A 27,009-nucleotide genomic window follows, 5' to 3' on the forward strand; every position below is an offset into this window, starting at 1 on the left:
ACACACAAATATTCAGCATTTCTATATATCACTGAGAAAGCCCAGCAGCAAGAGATAGAAAGAGAAATTCCATTTAAAATAACTGTAGACAAAATAAAATATTTGGGTATCAACCTGCCAAGACAAACCCAGGAACTATATGAACACAGTTACAGTTACAAAATACTTCTCATACAAATAAAGTCAGATCTAAACAATTGGAAAAATATCAATTGCTCATGGGTGGGCCAAGCTAATATAATAAAAATGATCATTCTTCCTAACTTGGCCTACTTGTTTAATGCCATACCAAAGTGCTAAAATTTTATTTAAAGAGCTAGAAAAAGTAATAAAATCATCTGAAAGAACAAAAGGTCAAGAATATTAAGGAAATTAATGGGAAAAAATACAAATGATGGTGTTAGGAGTATAGACCTAAAACTATATTAAGCAGTAGCCATCAAAACCATTTGTTACCAGCTAAGAAATAGAGTGTTGGATCAGTGGAATAGATTAGATACACATGATGCAATAATCAATGCCTATAATAATCTAGTATTTGACAAACCCCCAACACCAGTTTCTAGGAGAAGAACTCACTATTTGACAAAAAATTCCTGGGAAAAATGGAAAATAATGTTAGAAACTTGGCACAGAGTTTCTAATATCTCACAACCCATACCAAAATAAGGTCAAAATGGCTAAATCATTTGGGCATAAATGGTGATACTATAATCAAATTAGGATAATTTACCTATCAGATCTTTGGAGAAGGGAGGAATCTATGACCAAAGAAGAATTAGAGAGCATTATGAAAAACAAAATGGACAGCTTTGATGACATTAAATTTAAAAGTTTTTGCACAAATAAAACCAACAAAAATGAAATTAAAAGAGAAGTACAAAGCTGGGGGAAAAATTTTTCAAAACCAGTATTTCTGATAAAGGTCTTCTTTCTTTCCTTTTTTTTTTTTTTTTTTTTTTTTTTTTTTTTATTAGTAAAGCTTTTTATTTTCAAAACATATGCATGGACAATTTGACAGCATTGACCCTTGCATGACCCTGTGCTCCAGACTTTCTCCTCCTTTCCCCCATCTCCTTCTGCAGATGGCAAGCAATCCAACATATGTTAAACATGTTAAAATATATGTTAAATCCAATATGTATAAACATATTTATACACTTCTCTTGCTGTACAAAATAAAAAAATAGATTTAAAAAAAAGTGTTAGAATCCTAGTGTTAACTCAGTGGAATTGATACAATGTTTGTGTTCACACCTTTAAAGAGCTCATATAAGCAAGAAGTATTTAAGTACTCATTGGAGTTCACATGTGTGGGAGATTTAAGGGTTTAGTATGAGTTATCCAAATTCACACCTCCCTGGAAGCTCTTAGGGCCAGAGAGCACTCTGGGAGAAACCCATAATCCCACTCTCAGGGGAGATCATATATAAAGCCAACAGAGGCTCAATCAAGAGTTCAGCTGAAAAGACTGAGTGGGGAGCTTCGGTCAGTTCAACTGAAGCCCACTCTTGGAGGCACAACCAGATTCACTTCATCTCACCACTATGGTGGCTAGGCTCCTGCACTTCCCCAACTGAGACCAATACTAGTCTGAAAGGCTCTCCAGAAAGCTGCCCAACCCCAGGCAAAGAGGTGCTGGCTAGAGGCTGAAGAAAGCAGAGGCAGAAGCAAGGGATAATCTGCAAGAGCTCTTGGAACCAAGCAGAGAGATAGGCCTCTGGGCTAACTGGGCCCAAGGAAAGAGATAAGAAATAAAGATCTGAACTTTTATCACCTGGTTGCATTGGGGGTGATTATTTCTTTTAACTGTAACTAAGGCTGCCTCCAGAAAACCTCCCCAAGAAACCATCTCCCCCAGAGAAAACCATTATATATTTTTTAAAGAATAAGAACACTACAAGTAAGTGAGTAAGAAAACAAAATGCAAAAGAGAAACAACAAAAAGAGTGAGAATGTTATGTTGTGATCCACATTCAGTTCCTACAGTCCTCTCTTTGGGTATAGATGGTTCTCTTCATCATGAAATCATTGGAACTAGCATCAATCATCTTATTGTTGGAAAGAGTCATGTTCATCAGAATTGATTGTCATATAATATTAATGTTGCTATACTGTACAATGATCTCCTGGTTCTGCTCATTTCACTTAGCATCAGTTCGTGTAAGTCTCTACAGGCCTTTCTAAAATCATCCTCCTGATCATTTCTTATAGAACAATAATATTTCATAACATTCATATACCATAACTTATTCAGTCATTTTCCAATTGATGGGCATCCACTCATTTTCCAGTTTCTGGAAAGGGCTTCCACAAACATTTTTGCACACATGGGTCCCTTTCCTTCCTTTAAGAACTCTTTGGGATATAGGCCCAACAGAAACACTGCTGGGTCAAAGGGTATGCACAGTTTGATAACATTTTGAACATAGTTCCAAGTTGTTCTCCAGAATGGCTGGATCCATTCACAACTCCATCAATAATGTATTAGTGTCCCAGTTTTCCCACATTCCCTCCAACATTCATTCTTGTTTTTTCCTGTCATCTTAGTCAATTTGAGAGGTGTCTTAATTTGCATTTCTCTGATCAATAGTGATTTAGAGCACCTTTTCATATGATTAGAAATAGTTTTAACTTCTTCATCTAAAATTATCTGTTCATATCCTTTGTAAAGGTCTTATTTCTAAAATATATAAGGAATTGCATCAAATTTATAAGAATATCAATCATTTCCCTATTGACAAATGGTCAAAGAATATGAATAGACAATTTTCAGATGACAAAATTAAAACCATCTGTAATGCTATGAAAAAATGCTCTAAATCACTATTAATTAGAGAAATGTAAATTAAAATAACACTGAAGTATCACTTCACCTCTCAGATTGGCCAAATTGAGAGGAAAACATATTGATAAATGTTGGAGAGAATGTGGGAAATCTAGTACACTAATGCATTGTTGATGGAGTTGTGAAATTATCCAATCAATGTGGAGAGCTATTTGGAATTATGCTCAAAGAGCTATAGGACTGTGCATATCCTTTGACCCAGCTTTGTCCTTATTGGATCTATGTCCCAAGGAAATTATAAAGAAGAATAAAGAACCCATATGTGCAAAAATGTAACAGGAAAGAATTGGAAAATAAATAATTGTTGATCAATTGGGGAATGGCTGAACAGATTATGGTTTATGAAGGTAATGGAATATTATTTTTCTTTAAAAATGATGAACAAGATGATTTTAGAAAAGCCTTAGAAAAGCATCATGAGCTGATGCTTTGTGAAACAAGCACAAACAGAAATACATTGTATACAAGAACAGTAAGAATGTGCAATGATCAACTAAGAGACTTGTTTTTTCTCAGTGGTTCAGTGATCCAAGGCAATCCCAATTAACTTTGGATGAATAATGTCTCTGCAGCCAGGAAAAGAACTTTTGAGATTGAATGTAAATCAACACATGCTATACTCACTTCTTTATTCTGTTTTTTTCTCCCTTTTTTTAATCCTCTTGTTTTGACTTTTCTCTCTCAACATGATTCATGAAATGTGTATTTAAAAAATAAATTAAATTAAAATTTTAAAATTGTAATCTTTTAGAATCCTGGGGTGTTGGGTGTGAAGACTGCATCAGCACCCTGGATACTTTAGAATCAGCCAGAGTCAGAATAAGCAAAAGTCTTTAATCTTTATTCTTTGTCGAAGGGAGAGGAGTGAAAGTGGACACAGGAATCTCCTCTTTCTTCTACTGCCTGGAGTCACACTTGCTTATCCTACTCCACCCCTTTTATCCCTCCTCCCAAACTCCCTATATACCAACTAATTGAACTAGCACAGAATGGTGGGGCAAGCCATTTTCCAAGCAAATGTTAATAGAGTATTGTCCAATTGGTAATTAACCTTAAGTGTTTGCTTGTCTGAACCTCAGTTCGTGAACTCGAGAATTTCAGCCCTTTACATTCGGGATCCTGCTCCTGATTTCAGGTCATCCTTCAATTCTCCCCTCTGATCTAAAACCGAAACTTTTAACTTGGCTCTTCTGTAATTGCTCATAACCAGCAGCCTCCCTACCCCACTGCTTCTGCATCACCTTGCATGTGCTGTCCCTGGGTGTTATTTCAATAGCAGAGTTGCGTCTGTTTTCCTTATTATCAGAGATTCTTTCTACCCCATATTGTCCAGTAGGTAGAAATTCCTATGGCTGAAGTTGAGGATACCTCCTAATTCAGGTAGCCTAGAGGTCTCCACTGGCAATTTCAGAAGAGATGCTGTGGAGGCAAGTTATTTTTCCTTTGAATACTCAAGCAACTCTCTGAAAACTGTAGGTGGCAGAGAAGATACTACACTAATAAAGGGAGAATTCATCACAGGATTAAAACATAGGTGTTGCTCAAAATTCAGAATCAGAGTTGAATTAATTTTTTAAGCGCTCCTTTCACAAGATTTATTTACATGATCAAAATCCTATTGTCAGAAAATAGCAGTAAGGGAAATAATTCACTTTATAGTCCTCTATTACTAAGTCTCCTCTTAACTTTTTTTTTAATCAATAATCAGGAAAAAAAGATGAAAATCTCTCTCATTGGAGAAAATAGAATGATTTTAAATACATTTTTGGAATATATAAAATATTGAATTTCTGGCATTTAGCAAGATCAAATTGATGCAAATTGTGTCCCCCTTGGCTTTTGGGGGTAAACTCTGAAACTCTCCTTTGACATAGAATCACCCTTCAAGACTTTTAAGTGGTTTCATTCTGTTGGAAATCTTGGAGGAGATAAGCTGCACCCTCTATTGAGTTGAAGATTAGCCTAGGGCCACTCCCAGTAGCTCAAACTTAAGTGGTCTCATTCAGTTTGAAATCTGGACCTGATATTCCTATTGAGTGGCTTGAAACTCCAAGATAAGTACTCTCTTTTCAAATGGAAATCTAGGCCTGGGGCATTGACAACATTGAGGTTTTCTCATTCAATTTTGAATGGAAACTCTAGCCTCAGACTGTTATAAAGGACAATTCTGAATTCCACATCTCTGAAGAAGTCTGAAGGAGGATTATGCCTTGCCAAGGAACCTCTCTTCTTGGTACAATTGTCTGACAGGACTCTTACCCGCTATGAAGATACTGTTTTCTCAGTGATAACCTTTTGTTATTTCTCTGACAGGACCTTGCCACTGAAGAGTCTGTCTTCCTAGCAAAGCTGGCTTCTCAGTGCCAATAAAAATCCCTTTTGCCATTCAGACTTTTCTGGGTTCACACATTCTTTCATATTGGACCTGTGAGCCAACCAGAGAGCATTCTTACATTCAATTCTCTACCACTAGCATTGCATCAAAATGAGAATCAAGTGAAATAATATTTGTAAAGTGTTTAGCATAGAACCTGGCACATGCTGTTCAGTTGTTTTAGTCCTGTCTGCCTTTTCATTTGGAGTTTTCTTGGCAGATAGTGGAGTAGTTTGCTATTTCCTTCTCCAGTTCATTTTACAGATGAGGAAACTGAGGCAAACAGTAAGTCACACAACTAGTAAATGCCTGAAGTTGGATTTATATGAGTTTTCCTAATTCCAAGCTCAGTACTCTATCTACTACATCACCTAGTGTCCCTTGCCACAGAGTAGGCAATTAATAAATGCTTGTTCTTTTTGCTTTCATTTCTGTACCCCACCCCCTTTTTTATATTCACAGGACTAGAAGCTCTATATACACTGATGACATGATTTATTGAACATAGTAAAAAAAAAGAAGAAGAAGAAGAAGAAAGTTCAGTGCCCTTACATGGAGTCTTCTGCCTCCAGCAATCTTCCAAATGCTTTCCCACTTGCCCTTCCCAAAAATTCAGGGAGTGGTAGAAGGAAATTCTGAAACCACCTATAACCACAGCTATCCTCTCTGTAAAAAAGTAGGGACCCAGTTCTATCTCAATCATTGTTCTTGTAATAGCAATAGCAAATGTTTCTCTGATCTATCTTATGGCAGCAGAGCAGTGCCAATCTATTAGCAGCTGCTACTGGCTTGTAGATGCTTGTATGTCAGTTACAGAGTATGGCTCTAAGCTCAGTAGTATACATTAGTATGTATCTCTCATATTCTTTTCCATAAGGTTATATATGGTTTCCAGCCTCAGTCAATCATTGAATGAGGTTTTGTTGAATAGCTGGTAAGTACTAGGCACTGAGCTAAGTGCTGGAAATAAGCACTTTGAAAGACAAAAGACAGTTCCAGGTCTCAAAATTCACTGTTCTAATTCTAATGCAAATAGCTATTTGAAAAACAAACAATATATTAAAACAACAACAGAAACCCCAAAACAACAACAACAACAAAAAACCCACCTTTGAATTAAAGGGGAACAGGGAAACAGTGTTTCCCTTAGAAGTTGGGACTTCAGCTGAGATTTAATAAAACCTGGGAGTCAAAGAATGAGGAAGAAGGTTTCAGATATGGGAACAGCCAGTGAAAATGCCCAGGACTAGGAAGTCAGTTGTCACTTAGTTCTTAGTGGGAGGGAGAGCTTAAGAAGATTGGAAAGGTGTGTGGTGGTGAGATTGGGTAGGGTTGGGTGGAGTGGGTGGGGTGGAAGATTATGCAGGATGTTGAATGCCAAACAGAAGATTTTGCATTTGATCCTGGGGGTGATAGTGACTATGTGTATATGTGAACTTCTGTTTTTTAATAGAATTTTAGGAATGCAGAAATCTCCAGTGAAAGTCATAGACAAATCAGGAATATCAAAATTTAGAGAACACCTTAATAAAGATTCTGAGAAAGGAGTAATAAACTTGAAATCTCATATCTCAAGGGAGCAAAGGGAATCTACTTTTCTAATTATATATTAGACAATAATTTGGCACTGAGTTTTCTTTCTTATTGAATGTGACTCATTGAATGAAACCCCTATTGAAAAATGGGGTTTTTAAATCTGCACTAGAGAAAAACTTCACCCCATTCTTTTGCCAGTTAATCTTTGTTAAAGAAAATACTGTCTTCTTTCTTTCCTTCCTTCAGTTGCTTAACTATGGATGTCTTAACTACCAAGTCTTTAGAGAACTCTTAAATTACAGAAATTCCTTGCTCAAACACTATTAGCCAGCTGAAACAGTTTAATTAAGAAAATTTGCATTAGCTTCAGGCCAGAAATTCTAACAAACAATAGAGGTATTATTTAAAGATCTACTTTTCATTCTTTCATTTACTTATCCAGGGCTGATATTGGCTGGTCTTTCTGACAATGATTTATTTCATCTTAATAAAGTGTTTTTTTTTTCCTTTCAGGCATACTTCTATTGTTGCAACTTTCTTATCTAGGATATGGTAATCTTCTGATTCCCTTAATTTCATTTTATGTACTTGATTTAGAATATAGAAAAGATGACCTACTTTTTAGTTGTTAAATAAGAATCCTTTAAAGGAATCCCTATCTTTTGATAAAGAAATTACACTGTCTTTACAAACACAGTATACTCAGTTTATCTCTTTTTCTTTTTCTCCCAATAGTATTTTTCCAAATATGTTTAAATATAGTTTTCAACATTCATTTTTGTAAGACTTTGTTTTCCAAATTTTTTTCTCCCTCCTTCCTTAATCTCTCCCCTATTCATAAAACAGAAAGCAATCTGATATATGAATGGGATTGATTGGATGAAGTATTTCTCAGTATTGAGACTAAGTTACATGATCCTTATTCCCAGAGCTGGGAGATCAGGCTTTGGACTCTAGGTCCAAGAAAGACCCTGGGAAATCACATGATTTCTAAAAGGTAAGACAGGAAGTGACAGAAATTACAGGAAGTGACATGACCTGTGGGAAGCAGACAACATTGGTGACCATTGGTCAAGGATGGTTACATCCTTTTAGTCTATCCAATGAAAAGGCTTGGATCTATTCCTATTTAACTGCTTCTGGGTTGTTAGGCTCAGGAACACATGGCAGAAGTTGAGATGGCCTCTCCCTGCAGGGATTAAATAAATGCTTTCTCTTTGTATCTGAAGATGTCTCTGATTAGTTAATTTGGGAAAGGGGTTTTAGTACTCATTTCATACATGTCGATTATATATGCGATATCCTAATTTTTTCCTAATCTTAATAATTTTCAGAAGCTAGATTTGAATGCTTCCTGATTTGAGTCCCAGTTTTTTATTCATGATACCACCTAGTTGCCTCTAAATGTACTGAGAGTATATAACACTCTCATGAAATGTAATAATGCAAAATCATATATCATTAATCATACCAATATCAGCTTGAAAAGATTTATCACAGGACAGGCACAGATAGTTCATATGAACATTTGGGGTGGAGATGAATCTGCAGTTTTTGCATCTCATCTGTGTTTTGAGCTATTATAATTCGACCTTACTCATAGAATGCAACACCTTCTTTGATGCAGGCAGTCCTATGCCAGTGTCTTCCATGTCTCATTATTCCAAAGTTCTTCAGAGAAACCTTGAAAATTTCCTTGTATATCATTTCTTCTGACCTCCATACAGGTACTTGCCTTCTGTCAGTTCTCCAAGAAATAGTCTTTCAGGCAAACATACTTCTGGCATTTGAACCATGTGGTCAGGCCATCAGTTTCATTTTCTGCAGAAGAGCTTGAATGCTTCACAATTCAGCTGAAGAAAGGCTCTCTGTGTCCAGAACCTTATTTAGCCAGGTGAACTTCAGAATCTTTCTAAAACAATTCAAATGGAAGTGATTCCTAGTATTGTGCTGATATACAGTGGAGGTTTCACAAGCATACAACAATGAGGTCAGTACACTACATAGACCTTCAGTCTGGTAAGCAGTCTAATATCTTTTCTCACCCACCTTTACTTCAGAGCCTCCCAAACACTGAATTAGTTCTGGCAAGATATGCATCAACCTCATCATTTGTGTGGCCATCCCTCTGAAAATATACCACCAACCTAAGTGAATTTATCTACAACATGTAGAATTTCTCCATTTGCAATGACCAATGATTCCATGTGTGGATGGTGAGGTACTGATGAGTGGAAAACTTGGTAGTCATTACTAATAATGTATTTAGCACATTTAATAATGTAACATTAAATTAATTAAATAAAATACTATTTATATAAATTATATATTCATATATTATATTACATGTAATACATATTATATATAATATAATTAAATACATTAAATGACCAGCAGGATGAATACAGAGAGGTTTGGAGAGACTTACATTAACTGAGGCTAAGTGAAGTGAGCAGAATCAGGAGATCATTATACACTTCAACAACAATACTATATGAGGATCAATTCTGATGGAAGTGGCTATCTTTGGCTATGAGAGAATCTAATTAAATTCCAATTGATCAGTGATGAATAGAACCCAGCTACACCCAGAGAAAGAACACTGGGAAATGCGTATGAACCACAACATTGCATTTACATTCTTTCTGTTGTTGTTTGCTTACATTTTTGTTTTTCTTCCCAGATTATTTTTACCTTTCTAAATCCAATTTTTCTTGTGCAACAAGAGAACTGTATAAATATTGCATTTAAGATATACTTTAACATGTTTAATATGTATGAGACTGTCTGCCATCTAGGGCAGGGTGTGGAGGGAAGGAAGGGAAAAGTTAGAACAGAAGTGCTTGCAAGGGTCAATGTTGAAAAATTACCCATGCATATGTTTTGACAGTAAAAAGCAATAATAATAATAAAAAAAGTATATATAATAGTAGAAGACTTTTTTTTTTATAACTGTCTTTTCCCCCCTTCCTTCTAAGTTTTTTTTTTTTGTTGTTGTTGTTGTTGTTCTCTATTATGTGCATTTTACTTCATTTTTTTTTTCTTTGTTTTTGCACACTTCCCCAAAACAGGCTGCAATTAAGCAAGAATATATTTATGTGTGTGTGTTTGTGTGTATGCACACTAAAACATACCTGCACACAGAGACACACACACATATGCATACACATCTGCACATATATATACACTATATATACATCTAAAACAATATTAATATGGCTGACATATAATGTAGAATTCTCTTGATTGAATCTTTTTGAAATTTTACTTTGTCTAAGATCAATGATTATTACTTATACTTTTTTCCTAATAAATTTTACTCCTGATTATTGTTATTTTGTTTGTGTATATTTCTTATTTCGCATCCCTGCTAAATTTTATACTTTACTTCTATCTGTTAACTTGCCTTACTATTACTTTGCCTCCCTGCTTCCCCATACCCTGCCTCCTTTTTCCCTCTTCTCAATGGACTCCTTTCTTATTTTCTCCTTACACACTTTCCCTAGCCCTTTCTCTCATTCCTATTAATCTACACCTCATTCCACTCCATTAATCTAAACATAATTCTGTACCCCACCTTATCTTATGTTACCCTTTCCTTCCCTCTTTATCCTTTTTCCCATTAACACATTATCCCACTCCTATTGATTTACACACCTTTCTATACTGTACCTTATTCTATTCCTTCCCTCTTATTTCTTTATATATTTTGGAGGATGCTATACCCTTTTTGGTATATATATATACACATATACATACATACATACATACATATATATATTTCTCTCTTTAACACATTCCCAATACAACTAGGTTTTTAGCACTACCTGCCTTCCTCCCTCACCTTACTCCTCTCTCTTGGTTCTTGCTATTGCCCTTCATTCATATAACATAATTACTTTTTACCTTTTATTATAAGATTTTGCTTTTTAGAGTCATTTTATACTCAGTTCTTCCCCAATTTCTCTTTTGGACTACCCGATTACTAATATCAATATTAGACATATGATTTATGTTTCCATGCATAAAACCTAATCAATTTGTCCTTAAATTAATCTTTGATGTTGGCTCTCATATGTTAAATTTTCTATTGAGTATAGGTTTGTTTGTAACAAAATCACGACAGTTTGCTGAATATCTACTTTTCTCATTCAGTATTATGCCTAATTTTGTTGGATATAATATTTTTGGTTGCAGTCCTGATTATTTTTTTTTATTATAGCTTTTTATTTACAAGATATATGCATGTGTAATTTTTCAGCACTGATGGTTGCAAACTTTTGTTCCAACTTTTCCCCTTCTTCCCCCCACCCCCTCCGCCTAGATGGCAGGTAGACCAATACATGTTAAGTATGTTTTAAAGTATATGTTAAATATAATATATGTTTACATATCTATACAGTTATTTTGCTGCACAAGAAAAATTGGACTTAGAAATAAAGTAAAAATAACCTGAGAAAGAAATCAAAAATGCAAGTGGACAAAAACAGAGGGTGTGGAAATGCTATGTTGTGGTTCACACTCATTTCCTATTGTTCTTTTGCTGGGTGTAGCTAGTTCTCTTAATTATTGAACAAATGGAACTGATTTGATTCAACTAATTGTTGAAGAGACCAACATCTATCAGAATTGATCATCATATGGTATTGTTGAAGTATATAATGATTTCCTGGTCCTGCTCATTTAATTCAGCATCAGTTCATGTAAGTCTTTCCAGGCCTTTCTGAAATCATCCTGCTGGTCATTTCTTATAGAATAATAATATTCCATAATATTCATATACCACAACTAATTCAGCCATTCTCCAATTGATGGGCATCCATTCAATTTCCAATTTCTAGCCACTACAAAAAGGGCTACCACAATCATTTTTGCACATAAAGGTCCCTTTCCCTCCTTTAAGATCTTTTTGGGATATTGGCTCAATAGTAACATTGCTGGATCAAAGGGTATGTACAGTTTGATGACTTTTTGAGCATAGTTCCAAATTGCTCTCCAGAATGGTTGGATGCATTCACAATTCCACCAACAATGTATCAGTGTACCAGTTTTCCCATATTTCCTCCAACATTCAGCATTTATCTTTTCCCTGTCGTCCTAGCAATCTGAGAGATGTGTAGTGGTATCTCAGAATTGTCTTAATTTGCATTTCTTTGGCTAGAAATACTTTTAATTTCTTCATTTGAAAATTGTCTGTTAATATCCTTTGACCATTTATCAACTGGAGAATGCTTTGATTTCTTATAAATTAGAGTCAATTCTCTATATATTTTGGAAATGAAGCCTTTATCAGAACCTTTGACTGTAAAAATGTTTTCCCAATTTATTGCTTCCCTTCTAATATTGTCTGCATTAGTTTTGTTTGTACAAAAGCTTTTTAATTTGATATAATCAAAATTTTCTATTTTGTGATCAATAATGATCTCTAGTTCTTCTTTGGTCACAAATTCCTTCCTCCTCCACAGATCTGAGAGGTAAACTAACTTATGTTCTTCTAATTCGTTTATAATCTCATTCTTTATGTTTAGATCATGAACCCATTTTGACTTTATCTTGGTTATGGTGTTAAGTGTGGGTCAATGCCTTGTTTATGCCATACTAATTTCCAATTTTCCCAGCTATTTTTGTCAAATAGTGAATTTTTTCCCCAAAAGCTGGGGTTATTGAATTTGTCAAACACTAGATTATTAAAGTTATTGACTACTTTGTCCTGTGAATCTAAGCTATTCCACTGATCAACTAGTCTATTTCTTAGCTAATACAAAATGGTTTTGGGAACTGGTGCTTTATAATATCGTTTTGGATCTGGTACAGCTAGGTCACCTTCCTTTGATTTTTTTTTCATTTCACCTTGAAAGTCTTGACCTTTTGTTCTTCCAGATGAATTTTGTTGTTATTTTTTCTAGGTCAATAAAATAGTTTTTTGGGAGTCTGATTGGTATAGCATTAAATAAATAGATTACTTTAGGTAGTATTGTCATCTTTATTATATTCACTCAACCTATGCAAGAGCACTTAATATTTTTCCAATTGGTTAGATCTGACTTTGTGTTGAAAATGTTTTGTAGTTTTGCTCATGTAGTTCCTGACATTCCCTTGGTAGATAGATTCCCAAATATTTTATACTATACTATTGGTAGTTACTTTAAATGGAATTTCTCTTTCTACAGTTAGAGAACTGTTGGGTTTTGTTAGTGATATATAAGAATGCTGATGATTTATGTGGGTTTATTTTGTATCCTGAAACTTTGCTAAAGTTGTGGATTATTTCTAATAGCTTTTTAGTAGAAATTCTGGGGTTTTCTAAGTATATCATCACATCATCTGCAAAGAGTGATAATTTGGTTTCCTCATTACCTACTCTAATTCCTTTCATCTCTTTCTTGATTCATTGCTGAAGCTAGCATTTCTAATATAATATTAAATAGTAATGGTGAAAGTGGGCATCCTTGTTTCACTCTTGATCTTATTGGGAATGGTTCCAGTTTATTCCCATTATATATGATGCTTACTGATGGTTTTAAATAGATGCTGCTGATTATTTTAAGGAAAAAACCATTTATTCCTGTACTCTCAAGTGTTTTTAATAGAAATGGATGTTGGATTTTATCAAATGCTTTTTCTGCATCTATTGAGATGATCATATGATTTTTGTTAATTTGGTTATTAATATAGTCAATTATCCTAACGTTTCACTAATATTGAACCAGCCCTGCATTTCTGGTATAAGTTCTACTTGGTCATGGTGTATTATCCCAGAGATGATTTTCTGTAATCTCTTTGCTAATATTTTATTTAAGATTTTTTTGCATCAATATTCATTAGGGAGATTGGTCTATAATTTTCTTTCTCTATTTTCAACCTACCTGGTTTAGGTATCATTACCATATCTGTGTCATAAAAGGAATTTGGTAGGACCCCTTCATTCCCTATTTTTTCAAATAGTTTATGTAACATTGGAGTTAATTGTTCTTTAAATGTTTGATAGAATCCACATGTAAATTCATCTGGTCCTGGTGATTTTTTTCTTAGGGAGTTGGTTAATAGCTTGTTCTTTTTCTTTTTCTAAAATGGGACTATTTAAGCAATTTACTTCTTCCTCTGTTAATCTAGGCAAGCTATATTTCTGAAGGTATTCTTCCATTTCATTTAAGTGATCGAATTTATAGGCATAAAGTTGGGCAAAGTAACTCCTAATTATTGCTCCAATTTCCTTTTCATTGGTGGAAAGTTCTCCCTTTTCATTTTTAAGACTAACAATTTGATTTTCCTCTTTCCTTTTTCAAATAAAATTTACAAAAGGTTTATCTGTTTTGTTGTTTTTTTCATAAAACCAACTCTTAGTTTTATTTATTAATTCAATAATTTTTTTACTTTCAATTTTATTAATCTCTCCTTTTAATTTTAGAATTTCAAGTTTAGTATTTGATTGGAAATTTTTAATTTGCTCTTTTTTTAGCTTTTTAAGTTGTAAGCCCAATTCATTGATCTTTTCTTTATTTATTTTATTCAAATAATCCTCTAGAGATATAAAAATTCTTCTTATTACTGCTTTGGATGTATCCCACAAATTTTGGTATTGGCTACACATTATAACAATCCTTTGTCCTCATTCTCTGGATGATCTTGCTTTCTTGCAAAATCACATAATTATTGTATCCCTTGATCAGCACTACATGTTCTCTGAGCTTGGACAAGCATCAGGCAAGCTCAGACAAGTACTCATGTTCTGATTAGGAAGGCTTGCTCTGAATCAAATTTATAACATTGTTGCTGTTATCCCCAAATGTCTGGGCTGCTGCTCAATGTGTAGCCATTGATATAAGTATTGAGGTTTACTTTCACTAAAGCAAGTCCCCCAACTAAGGGTGAGACCCTAGCATGTGCCATTGTTTGAAAGCTATTTCCCTCACTTTGAAATTAAACTTCTGTTTGTTTCCTGCTTCCTGTATCTATTCTACTCTATTTTTCTCTCACCATCTATAAGTTAGAAGCCAATTTGGTCCAGTTGATACTTTTTGTCTATCTAAGAATGTCTATAGAAATCTATAACTTACAGACATATAAACATAGGTTGATCACTTCCTGTTTTAAAATGAAAATTTTCTACACTTGTTTCTTTTGCTTAACTTGATGTAGAATTTTTGGGGAATGGAAATTACAAGGATTTGTAGGAACTGAATGTTTGTACTCTTCATGCTTAGCATCAGAAATATTTCATGGAGTAGGACTGGAGGAATGATTTGAATGAGAATGGGATAGGACACTTAGTAAAAATGAGAAGACTTTCTAGTTACATGGAATTTAAAAATTCCAACATCAGAGAGAAGATTCATTTGCTTGAGAATAATCTCTTTCAAGTTGGTCTTTTTTCAGCAATTACTCCAATGATGTAGAAATCAGGAATGTCCTATAATGGTTTGTAATCTAGTCTGAAAAAATGGCAATTCTTATTGTCATTTCTACTCATTATTAAAATTAAAATTATTATTTTGACATTAAAGATCCAGAAATTGCCAAATGATAAATACAATTACGTAATAACTAGTACATGCCATGCTACATCATAAACACAGATTCATGATATCTTCCATCCAAAATAGGAATTAATTTGATCCAAAGCAGATGAATAAGGAAAATCGCTACTGTTTTAAACAGTTCACTTGTAATTTTTCCAAAAAGAAAAAAAACTAGCTACATTTCATTTTTGGGTGATTTAGCATGTTTTCACAGTCTTGTCAGGATCAAATTAATTTTTGGAATCTTTAGAACATAATATTTTCCATGGGGTTAGTACTAAATGAACAAATAGTAAGACTGATAGTGGTTTTTTTTTTTTTTTTTTAAAGTAATATGACAATAGACTCGTGAATTGTATTGTGAAATGCTAGACTATTTTAAATGACCCTTTGTATAATGTTTTATATTTCAAGAGGACCCAAAGAAAGCATTTTCTATGTCCCACAAGATGCCTTGGACACATAAGAAAAGCTCAATGTGTTTCTCTTAAACTATTATTTTCTTGCCATATATTCATTATCTACTTTAACAAAAATCAACACTGGAATATTAAGAAATCTATTAGGTAGATATCAGTTAATATGTTACCAGGGCAGCTAGTTCCAGTTTAATCCACGAGCACATAGTTTAGAAGAGTAAATTTTTAGATCCCTGCATTAGATTTTCTGAATTTAAAAGGAGGGAAGATGAATGAAGAGGAAGTAAAAGAAATAAAACATAAAGTATCTGCTTGGGCACAGAAGATGAACCTGAATATATCATGAAACCAAGAAAATGTCTAATTCTTCTTGGTAATGCTTATCCTCAAAGATTCCTGCCTCCTTTCTTTCTCCTTCCCATATCTAATATGAGGCTCTTTTTTTTTAAACTTCATACCATGTACAGAATTTTTAAATTTTTTTAATCCTATTCTCCCTCTCTCTCTCAGTTCTCAGAGAACATTGATACATGCCTACTAGAGGTATTGTTAGGTAAAAAAATATGCAGGATTTTATAGCTCTTTGAGCATATACCATATCTTTTGGTCATTTATCATTGGGCTATAGTTCTTATTTTTTAATGAATTTGACTCAGTCCCCTCTATGTTTGAGAAACACATCCTTATCAGAGAAACTTGCTTCAAAAGTATTTTTACAATTACTCTTGCTAACTAATTTATTCTACTCTCTTTCTCCTTTCACCTTGTTCCTCCTCAAAAATGTTTTGCTATTGCCCATTCCCTCCTCCAATATGCCCTGTCTTCTGTTATCCTCCCTCCTTCAGCTAGTAAAGAGACCTTTTAGGTGAGGCCTCTGGAAGCTGCCACAGCTACCACCACCCATGCCTTTTGCAGGATTCCCAAGGTCCTCTTACCCTATAGATAAATATTTCCTGCCAAACTTTGGTGGCTCTGTACTAAGACTCTAGAAACTATCAGTGCTGCTGCTGATTCAAAGATCCCATTCCTTTCCCCAAACAGGCCCATCTCTGTCTTTCTAGTACTGGTTTTGGGCCATGGCTGCAGCAATGCCAGTACTATCAGCAGTGGGACTGTCTGCTGGGCTCCCACTAAGTGCCTTAGATCCTTTCTGCTGAAAGTTATCTTGGATGTCTCTGGGCTGATGCTCTATCCACTATACCAACTAGCTGCTGCTCCTATTGACCTTTTAACTTGTATTCAACTGGAAAATTGTGCTACTCCATTTTTTGTATGTGTTCTGATGCTCTAAAATTAGTTTAGAGTCATTATTTAAGGAATTTAAAGTGATTTAGGGAAGGACATGATGAGCTGCTGCCTTTACTCCACCATTTCTGGTATTTTTTTGGACAAAGATATGGGGATATCTTGCCCTTTCCTGAGGCAAACATAGTTAAGTGTCCAGGATCACACAGCTAAAAATTGTCTCACATCTCACTTAAATTCATAAAGATGAATTTTCTGACTTCCAAGCCCACTATTCTATCCACAGCAAAACATACCTCCCCTATTTCTGAAAGCATAAGACACTATTAAAAAGTGGTTATTACTGCTATTTTAGAATTGCTTCTCAAATTATGGTTGTTAGATATAACCACATGTAGAAAAAATAAGCTGTCCTAGCCTTTGACTAGTCCTTGACTAGTCCTTAATGAACTCCAAAAGAAAAATCCAAAGCGTCAGATGGATTCATAAATGAATTCTGCAAACATTTAAAGAACAATTAATTCCAATACTACACAAACTACTTGAAAACTTAGGTGAGGAAGGACTCCTTCCAAATTTTTTATGACATAATTATGGTACTGATGCTTAAACAAGGAAGAGTTAAAATAGAAAAATGAAATAAATTATGGACTCATTTACCTAATGAATATTGATGCAAAAATTTGAATAAAATAATAGCAAGGCATTACATTACATTACATTATAGCAATATATCACAAAGATTATGCACTATGGTCAGTTGAGATTTATGACAGGAATACAGGGTTAGTTCAATATAGGAAAGCTATATAATTGATCATATCAATAACCAAAACCAAAGAGAATCATGATTATTATAAATAAATACTGAAAAACATTTTGATAAAATACGGCATTCATCTCTATTAAAAATAAACAAACACCAGTGCATTGGATTAATGTCTCTTTTTAGCAGGGCCTCATGACTAGGATGTGGTTCCTGTAGGTACTTCTCCAAGCTATCTAAAATCATTAGCAAGCATCATATGTAATGTAGATAAACTAGGATGCCCGTTATCCCCATTATTTCTCAATATTGTACTAGAAATGTTAATAATAGCAATAAGAAAAGAAAAAGAAAACCAAGGAATTAGAATAGGCAATGAGGAAATGATATATGCATATGAAACTCTAGATCATCAATGAAAAAATTATTTGAAAAAATTAATTTTAGCAAAGTTATAGGATAGAGGTTAAATTCACATAAATCATCAACATTTTTTTATAGGACCAAAAAAACCTAGTTTAGTCCTATAGGACCAAGGGCAAGAGAAATCCCATTTAATATAATTGTAAATAAAAAATACCTGGAAATCTACTTGCCAAGATAAATCTAACAACTATATAAACAAAATTACAAAACACTTTTTTACACAAATAAAGTCAAAGCTAAACAATTGGAAAAATGTCAGTTGCTCATGAGTATATATATAGATACACATACACACATACACACATACACACACATACACACACACACACACATACATTTATACAAACATCTACACCCCCATATATATACATATATTTAGACATATCTACATATATATGAATATATATGTTATAGGTATGTACATATATGTATGTATAGAGTATATGTGTGTGCATGTATATTTATGAATATATCTAAATAGATATAGATGTAGACAAGACAAAGAATCAAGGAACTAATATGTAATGGCAACAACATGGCAAGTTTTTCTATCTATAAAAAGTCTCTTTTTAGCAGGGCCTCATGACCAGGATGTGGTTCCTGTAGGTGCTTGTCCAAGCCCAGAGACCACCTGGGACTGATTTCAAGATTTCACTGCAGCAAAACTCATCCATGTTGTGTGTGTGTGTGTGTGTGTGTGTGTGTGTGTGTGTGTGTGTGTTTTATGCCAAGTTCAGGACATAGCTTGCTTGTTGGATTTTAGGCTGGAAAACAAAATGTCTCCTAATAGTAAAAAAAGAAGAGAAATGGTCTTGGTGGGGGTTCTGACATGCCTAAAAGAACTCCTCTCACTCTGACAAAGAAAGAAGTTTTAGTGTATCTTTCAATAGATCAAGAGGAGTGGCAACACAGAAAAACATTACTGCCTGTTCTTAGTAAGGTACTGATGAGGGTTGAGGGATATCAGCGATAAGGAGATGATGTCACCCCATGAAGGCAAAAGAGAAAAAGAAAAGCTCAGAAGCACATAATTGTTGAGATACAAAATTAGGGCCAAATAGAAGAAAGCAAAAGAAAAAGAATTGACTTCTGTACTTGTTAACAGAAGGGCTTGTTAGGAGCCTCTCCATTGGGGTTCAAGGGAATTCTTCCAAAGATGACATTTCTGGTATATCCAGCTCAGTGAGGGAGGACTCTGAAGATAAAGGCTATTTTAGAGACTTTATACTATTATAAAAAAGTGTCCTTAGTCTGGTTGGAGCCTTTCCAATGGTAATAATGGCATGGGACACCTTTTGATAATCTCATAATTATCAAAAATTTTCATAAGGAGAAAGGAGAGAATTTCCCAAATGGATGAAACCTAAGAGTTAATAGGGCAAGAGGAGAGACCTTAACCTAAGAGAGGTGGAAATCTTCCATCAGTTTTCCCAACTGCATTTTAAGTAGTCCATTTATTCTTTCTATAAGATCACAAGATTGGGGATGATTAGGCCAGTTCACATGCTAAACAATGGGCCATGACTTCAATAGTAAAAGAATACAGATTCAGTAAAGTGAATACCATAGTTAATGTGGTGTTTTGAAGGATTCCCCAAGTTAGGATTTTTTTTTTTTTTTTCAAGAAGTGCCTTGTAACAGAAGCTACCATGGCTTGTCTTGGGAGAATGTACATACAAAGATACTTCTAACCATTAGAAAGAGTGAGTGGATAAAATTCATCTGCATACTTTGAAAGGTCCCTTGAGGGAGGAAAATGGTCAGCTGGCTAGAGGCTTCAAATGTTAGGAGGGGTTAAACTATGGGCAGATGATATAAGTGGTACTCAGTAGCTCTTATAAACCACTCTCACAACTATTTGCTTACAAGCTTTATTTATTTGTGTGAAGCCAGTGGGAGAGCTGGTACAAAGGTTCAGAGAATCAGGAAGAACTGAACATCTATTTGGTTCATGCCAAAATCCACTCCTAAATTCCTTGGTATATTCTTCCCTTTTCAGTCTGGTGATAGCAATTTTTAGTGTAGTTTCTTATGCTAAGGTGATCTCTTCTGGTGTAAGAACTGACAAGGAAGATTGTCTAGTCATGAGATTGAGAACAAAGTTGATGGAAACCAGGGCCTTGAGGTTGCTGCCTTTTTAATTTTTAATTTTTTAAACACATTACTTTATGAAGCATGTTGGGAGAGAAAAATCACAGCAAAAGGGAAAAATAATGGGGAAGATAAAAAAAAAAAAACCAGAAAAAAATGAATCTATCATGTGTAGCTATTTAGAGATATAAATTTCCCCTAAGAAAATCTAATTTTATTTTTTTTATCTGAGATCAGAATTGTTACCCCTGCTTTTTTTTATTTCAGCTTAAGCATAACAAATTCTGTTCTAGCCTTTTACCTTCATCCTGTATGTATCTCTCTGTGTCAAATGTGTTTTTTGTAAATAATATATTGTAGGATTATTTTTAATCCACTCTGCTATTCTCTTTCTTTTTACAAGAGAATTCATCCCATTCACATTCACAATTATGATGACTAGCTCTTTATTTTCCTCCATACTATTTTCTCCCCTGTGTATACTTTTGTTCTCTTTCTACCCAGTCCTTAGTCCTATATATTTTTATGAACCTCTCCTGCTACCTTGTTTACTATTATCCTTCCCCCCAGCTTTTTTTTTTTTTACCCATCTTAACCACTACATTATCTCCTATCACCCCACCTTCTTCTCTTAGTAGATTTTAAACCCAAATCTGCCTTGTTTTCTATTAACCAATTCCCCCTTTCCCCTTTTGTTACTGCCCTCCCTTCTATCCTGTCCCTCCCTTTTCTTTTCCTCTCTCTACTTTTACTTCTTTTTTAAAACATCTTTTATTGACAGAACATATGCCTGGGTAATTTTTTACAATATTATCCCTAGCACTCACTTCTGTTCCAACTTTTCCCTTCCCTCCCTCCACCCTCTTCCCTAAATGGCAGGCAGTCTTACACATGTTAAATATGTTATAGTATATCCTAGATACAATATATGTGTGCAGAACTGAACAATTCTCTTGTTGCACAGGAAGAATTGGATTCAGAAGGTACAAATAAGCTGTGAAGAAAAACAAAGATGCAAAGAGTTTACACTCATTTCTCAGTGTTCCTTCTCTGAGTGTAGCTGCTTCTGTCCATCATTGATTAATTGGAACTGAGTTAGATCATCTCTGTCGAAGAAATCCACTTCCATCAGAATACATCCTCAGACAGCATTATTGTTGAAGTATATAATGATCTCTCTGTATTCATCCTGCTAGTAATTTCTTACAGAACAATAATATCCACAACATTCATTTATCACAATTTACCCAACCATTCTCCAATTGATGGGCATCTATTCATTTTCCAGTTTCTAGCCACTACTAATAGGGCTGCCACAAACATTTTGGCACATACAGGTCCTTTTTTCTTCTTTAGTATCTCTTTGGGGTATGAGCCCAGTAGTAGCACTGCTGGATCAAAGGATATGCACAGTTTGATAACTTTTGGGGCATAATTCCAGATTGCTCTCCAGAATGGCTGTTCGTTCACAACTCCATCAACAATGCATCACTCACCCAGTTTTCTCGCATCCCCTCTAACATTCATCATTATTTTTTCCTGTCATCTTAGCCAATCTGACAGGCATGTAGTGGTATCTCAGAGTTGTCTTAATTTGCATTTCTCTGATCAATTGTGATTTGGACCACTCTTTCATATGAGTGGAAATACTTTCAATTTCATCATCTGAAAATTGTCTTTTCATATCCTTTGACCATTTATCAACTTGAGAATGGCTTAATTTCTTATAAATTAGAGTCAATTTTCTATATATTTTGGAAATGAGGCCATTACTAGAACCTTTAACTGTGAAGATGTTTTCCCAGTTTGTTGCTTCCTTTCTAATCTTGTTTGAATTAGTTTTGTTTATACGAAGGCTTTTTAATTTGATGTAATCAAAAATTTCTGTTTTGTGATCAATAATGGTCTCTAGTTCATCTTTGGTCACAAATTTCTTCCTCCTCCACAAGTCTAAGAAATAAACTATCCTATGTTCCTCTAATTTGTTTATGATCTCGTTCTTTATGCCTAAATCATGGACCCATTTTGATCTTATCTTGGTATACAGTGTTAAGTGTGTGTCCATGCCTAATTTCTGCCATACTAATTTCCAGTTATCCCAGCAGTTTTTGTCAAATAAAGAATTCTTATCCCAAAAGTTGGGATCTTTGGGTTTGTCAAACACTTGTGAACCTAACCTATTCCACTGATCAACTAATCTATTTCTTAGCCAATACCAAATGGTTTTGGTGACTGCTGCTTTATAATAATATAGTTTTAGATCAGGTGCAGCTAGGCCACCATCATTTGATTTTTTTTTTCATTAATTCCCTTGAAATTCTCGACCTTTTGTTCTTCCATATGAATTTTGTTGTTATTTTTCTAGATCATTAAAATATTTTCTTGGGCCAAGATGGCGGAGCAGGCACACATGACTCTCTAAGCTCCTCTCATTCCCCTCATAACCAACTATTTAATCCAGCCTCAAAAATAACTCTACACTACTTAAATTCATGAAGATTAGAAGCACTACAACTTACCAGCCGAAGTCAATCCAGAAGATCGTCAGGAAAGGTTTGTCCTAAGGGGCCAGGAACAGACTAGCACAGGCAGTGAGAGGCTAGCATCCTGAGCAAACCAGGGGCAGGAGTGATCTCTGTGGCTAGAGAAGTTATAGGGACTACTCTGCTATAGGCTAACTGCTCTGCCTTGATTAAAAAGCAGTAAACTGGCAGAGAAATTAAAACCTAAAACAAGTGTTCTAAAAAATGCCAGAACCTAACAAGATCTGGCTGTACCCCCTCAAACCCGGAAGTGACTCAGGCAGACTTTACCGCAGCCCTGCAGCCACATCCTGCAGTTCGGGGCTTTTGCCGGGCAGTTACTAATCTGCACAGGCAGGGGGGCACAGCCTAGGCAGCCTCTAATCGGCAGAGTGGGGGGCTCAGCCTGGGGCAAAAGAACCTCCCCAGCTGACTGCTTCCCGGGCAGACACTTCCGGTCTCTGCAAATCTATTCACTGCTCAACTGCTAACACCCACAGCCCCAAGGCAGGATTTGGCTTGGAAAGTGAAACTCTCACTGCTCAGTGTCTAGCCCCAGGGCAGTCATTATCTCACACAGGTGGAGTTCTTTGCAGGGCACTTTCCCAGCTCGGCCCTGCAGACCTCAGTTACTCGCTGGTGGGAAACTCTTTCCCAGAGCACTCCAGTACCTTGCTGCTTTATGTAGCCGGCTGGCAGGACAGCTACCCGTCCATACACCTTTCACTGCTCTGAAGAGGAAGCTGGTAACCTCCTGGCTCTGAAGGCAAACCTTACAGGCTTTAACAAAATGAGTAAAAAAATCAAAATAATGATTGATAGTTTCTATACAGAAAGAGAACAGCTTTTCAACCCTGAAGAGACTAATAGCAGACAGTCTCCAGACAATTGTTGGTCTCCAATACAAAAGGCTCTCCTAGAAGAGACTATTAAAAATCTTAAAAGAGAACTAGAAGAAAAATGGGGAAAGGAAAGAGAAGCTATGCAAGAGAGCAACAACTTTCTAAAATGTGAATTAGAAAAGATAAAAAAAACTCACAAGAAGTACAGGGAAACAGGATTTGTGAATTGGAAAAAGAAAATAACTCACTAAAAAAAAAAATAGTGAAATGGAAAAAAATTCCATAGAGCAAAACAACTCAATTGGACATATAAAAAAAGAAGTAAAAAAAGCTAATGAAGAAAATAACTCACTAAAAATCAGAACTGAACAAATAGAAATGACTGATTCATTGAGACATCAAGAATCAGTCATGCAAAACCAAAAAAATGAAAGATTGGAAATAATGTCAAATATTTACTTGGAAAATAATTTGATTTTACCGATATAATATAAAAAAGGGAAGTAGAAATGGAAATGGGATAGTGTCAGAAAAAGGGAAAAGGTGAGATAAAAAGAGGGAAAATACATGGGATGATGAGGCAAAGGAAACCTATCATATTTGAGGGAACTTAGAGAGGGGGAGGAACATTGTGTGAATCCTACTCTTATTAATTGACATATTTGTTTTACAGAGATTCTTCTCTCACTTCATTAAAAAGTGGGAGAGGTAGTGGCTAGAAGCTGGAAAATGAATGGATGCCCATCAATTGGAGAATGGTTGAGCAAATGGTGGTATATGAATGTTATGGAATATTATTGTTCTGTAAGAAATGACCAGCAGGATGATTACAGAGAGGACTGGAGAGACTTACATGAACTGATGCTAAGTGAAATGAACAGAACCAGGAGATCATTATATACCTCAAAAATGATACTGTTTGAAGATGTATTCTGATGGAAGTGGATCTCTTCAATAAAGAGAGCTAATTCAGTTTCAATTGATCAAGGAAGGACAGAAGCAGCTACACTCAAGGAAAGAACACTGGGAAATGAATATAAACTGCTTGCATTTCTGTTTTTCTTCTCGGGTTATTTATACCTTCTGAATCTAATTCTCCCTGTGCAATAAGAGAACTCTTCAGTTCTGCACACATATATTGTATCTAGGATATACTGTAATCTATTTAACATATAAAAGACTGCTTGCCTCTGGGGGAGGGGGTAGAGGAAGGGAGGGGGAAAATCAGAACAGAAGTGAGTGCAAGGGATAATGCTGTAAAAAATTACCCTGGCATAAGTTCTGTCAATAAAAAGTTTAAAAAAAAAAGTGAGAGAGGAAAAGGGAAAAGGAAAAAGAGTAATATGGGAAGGTACAAGAAAGGGAAAGGGATTCAAAGGGAGGAGGGAAGGATACTAAAGAGGGAGAGCTGCGTGATGTAAGTGGGACCAATAAGTTTAATACTAGGGAAGAAGGGAAGGAGGGGAAGAAAAAGAAAAGTATAATCTGGGGATATTAGGATGGCAGGAAATACAGAATTAGTAATTTTAACTGTAAATGTGAATGGGATGAACTCTCCCATAAAGAGGAGGCAGATAGGAGACTGGATCAAAAGTCAAAATCCTAAATCTGTTGTTTATAGGAAACACATTTAAAACAGGGAGATACATACATACAGAGTAAAGGTAAAAGGCTGGAGTAGAATCTATTATGCTTCAGGTGAAGTCAAAAAAGCAGGAGTAGCCATCCTTATCTCAGATCAAGCAAAAGCAAAGATTGATCTAATTAAAAGAGATAAGGAAGGAAACTATATCTTGCTAAAGAGTGCTATAGACAGTGAAGCAATATCAGTATTAAACATATATGCACCAAGTGGTACAGAATCTAACTTCCTTAAGGAGAAGTTAAGAGAGTTGTGAAAAGAAATAGAAAGCAAAACTATAGTAGTGGGAGATCTCAATCTTGCACTCTCAGATTTAGATAAATCAAATCACAAAACAAATAAGAAAGAAATTAAAGAGGCAAATAGACTATTAGAAAAATTAGGTACGATAGATCTCTGGAGAAAACTGAATGGTTTCAGAAAGGAGTATATTTTCTTCTCAGCACTTCATGGAACCTACACAAAAATTGACCATATATTAGGACATAAAGACCTCAAAATTAAATCCAGGAAGACAGAAATAGTAAATGCTTTCTTTTCAGATCACAATGCAATAAAAACTACACTCAACAAAAAGTTAGGTGTAAATAGACCAAAAAATAATTGGAAACTAAATAATCTCATCTTAAAGAATGATTGGGTGAAACAGCAAATTATAGACACAATTAATAATTTCACTCAAGATAATGACAACAGTGAGACATCATACCATAATTTATGGGATGCAGCCAAAGCAGTAATAAGGGGAAATTTTATATCCTTAGAGGCTTACTTGAATAAAATAGAGAAAGAGAAGATCAATGAATTGGGCTTGCAACTTAAAAAGCTAGAAAAAGACCAAATTAAAAAATGCCAATCAATTACTAAACTTGAAATTCTAAAATTAAAAGGAGAAATTAATAATATAGAAAGTAAAAATACTATTGAACTAATAAATAAAACTAAGAGTTGGTTTTATGAAAAAACCAATAAAACTGATAAATCTTTGGTAAATCTGATTAGAAAAAGGAGAGAGGGAAATCAAATTAGCAGTCTTAAACATGAAAAAGAAGAACTTTCCACTGATGAAGAGGAAATTAAAGAAACAATAAGGGGTTACTTTGCCCAATTTTATGCCAATAAATTTGATAACCTAAGCAAAATGTATGACTACCTCCAAAAATATAGGCTTCCCAGATTATCAGAGGAGGAAGTAAATTGCTTAAATAGTCCCATTTCAGAAAAAGAAATAGAACAAGCTATTAATCAACTCCCTAAAAAAAAAAAATCCCCGGGACCAGATGGATTTACATGTGAATTCTACCAAACATTCAAAAAACAATTAGTCCCAATGCTTTATAAACTATTTGAAAAAATAGGGAATGAAGGAGTCCTACCAAATTCCTTTTATGGCACAGACATGGTACTGATACCTAAACCAGGTAGGTTGAAAACAGAGAAAGAAAATTATAGACCAATCTCCCTAATGAATATTGATGCTAAAATCTTAAATAAGATATTAGCAAAAAGACTACATAAAATCATCCCCAGGATAATACATCACGATCAAGTAGGATTTATACCAGGAATGCAAGGCTGGCTCAATATTAGGAAAACTATCAGTATAATTGGCCATATTAATAATCAAATTAACAAAAACCATATGATCATCTCAAATGATGCAGAAAATGCATTTGATAAAATCCAACATCAATTCCTATTAAAAAATCTTGAGAGTATAGGAATAAATGGATTTTTCCTTAAAATAATCAGGAGCATCTATTTAAAACCAGCAGTAAG

The sequence above is a fragment of the Antechinus flavipes genome, chromosome 4 (assembly GCF_016432865.1).
Source record: "Antechinus flavipes isolate AdamAnt ecotype Samford, QLD, Australia chromosome 4, AdamAnt_v2, whole genome shotgun sequence".
Taxonomy (NCBI): domain Eukaryota; kingdom Metazoa; phylum Chordata; class Mammalia; order Dasyuromorphia; family Dasyuridae; genus Antechinus; species Antechinus flavipes.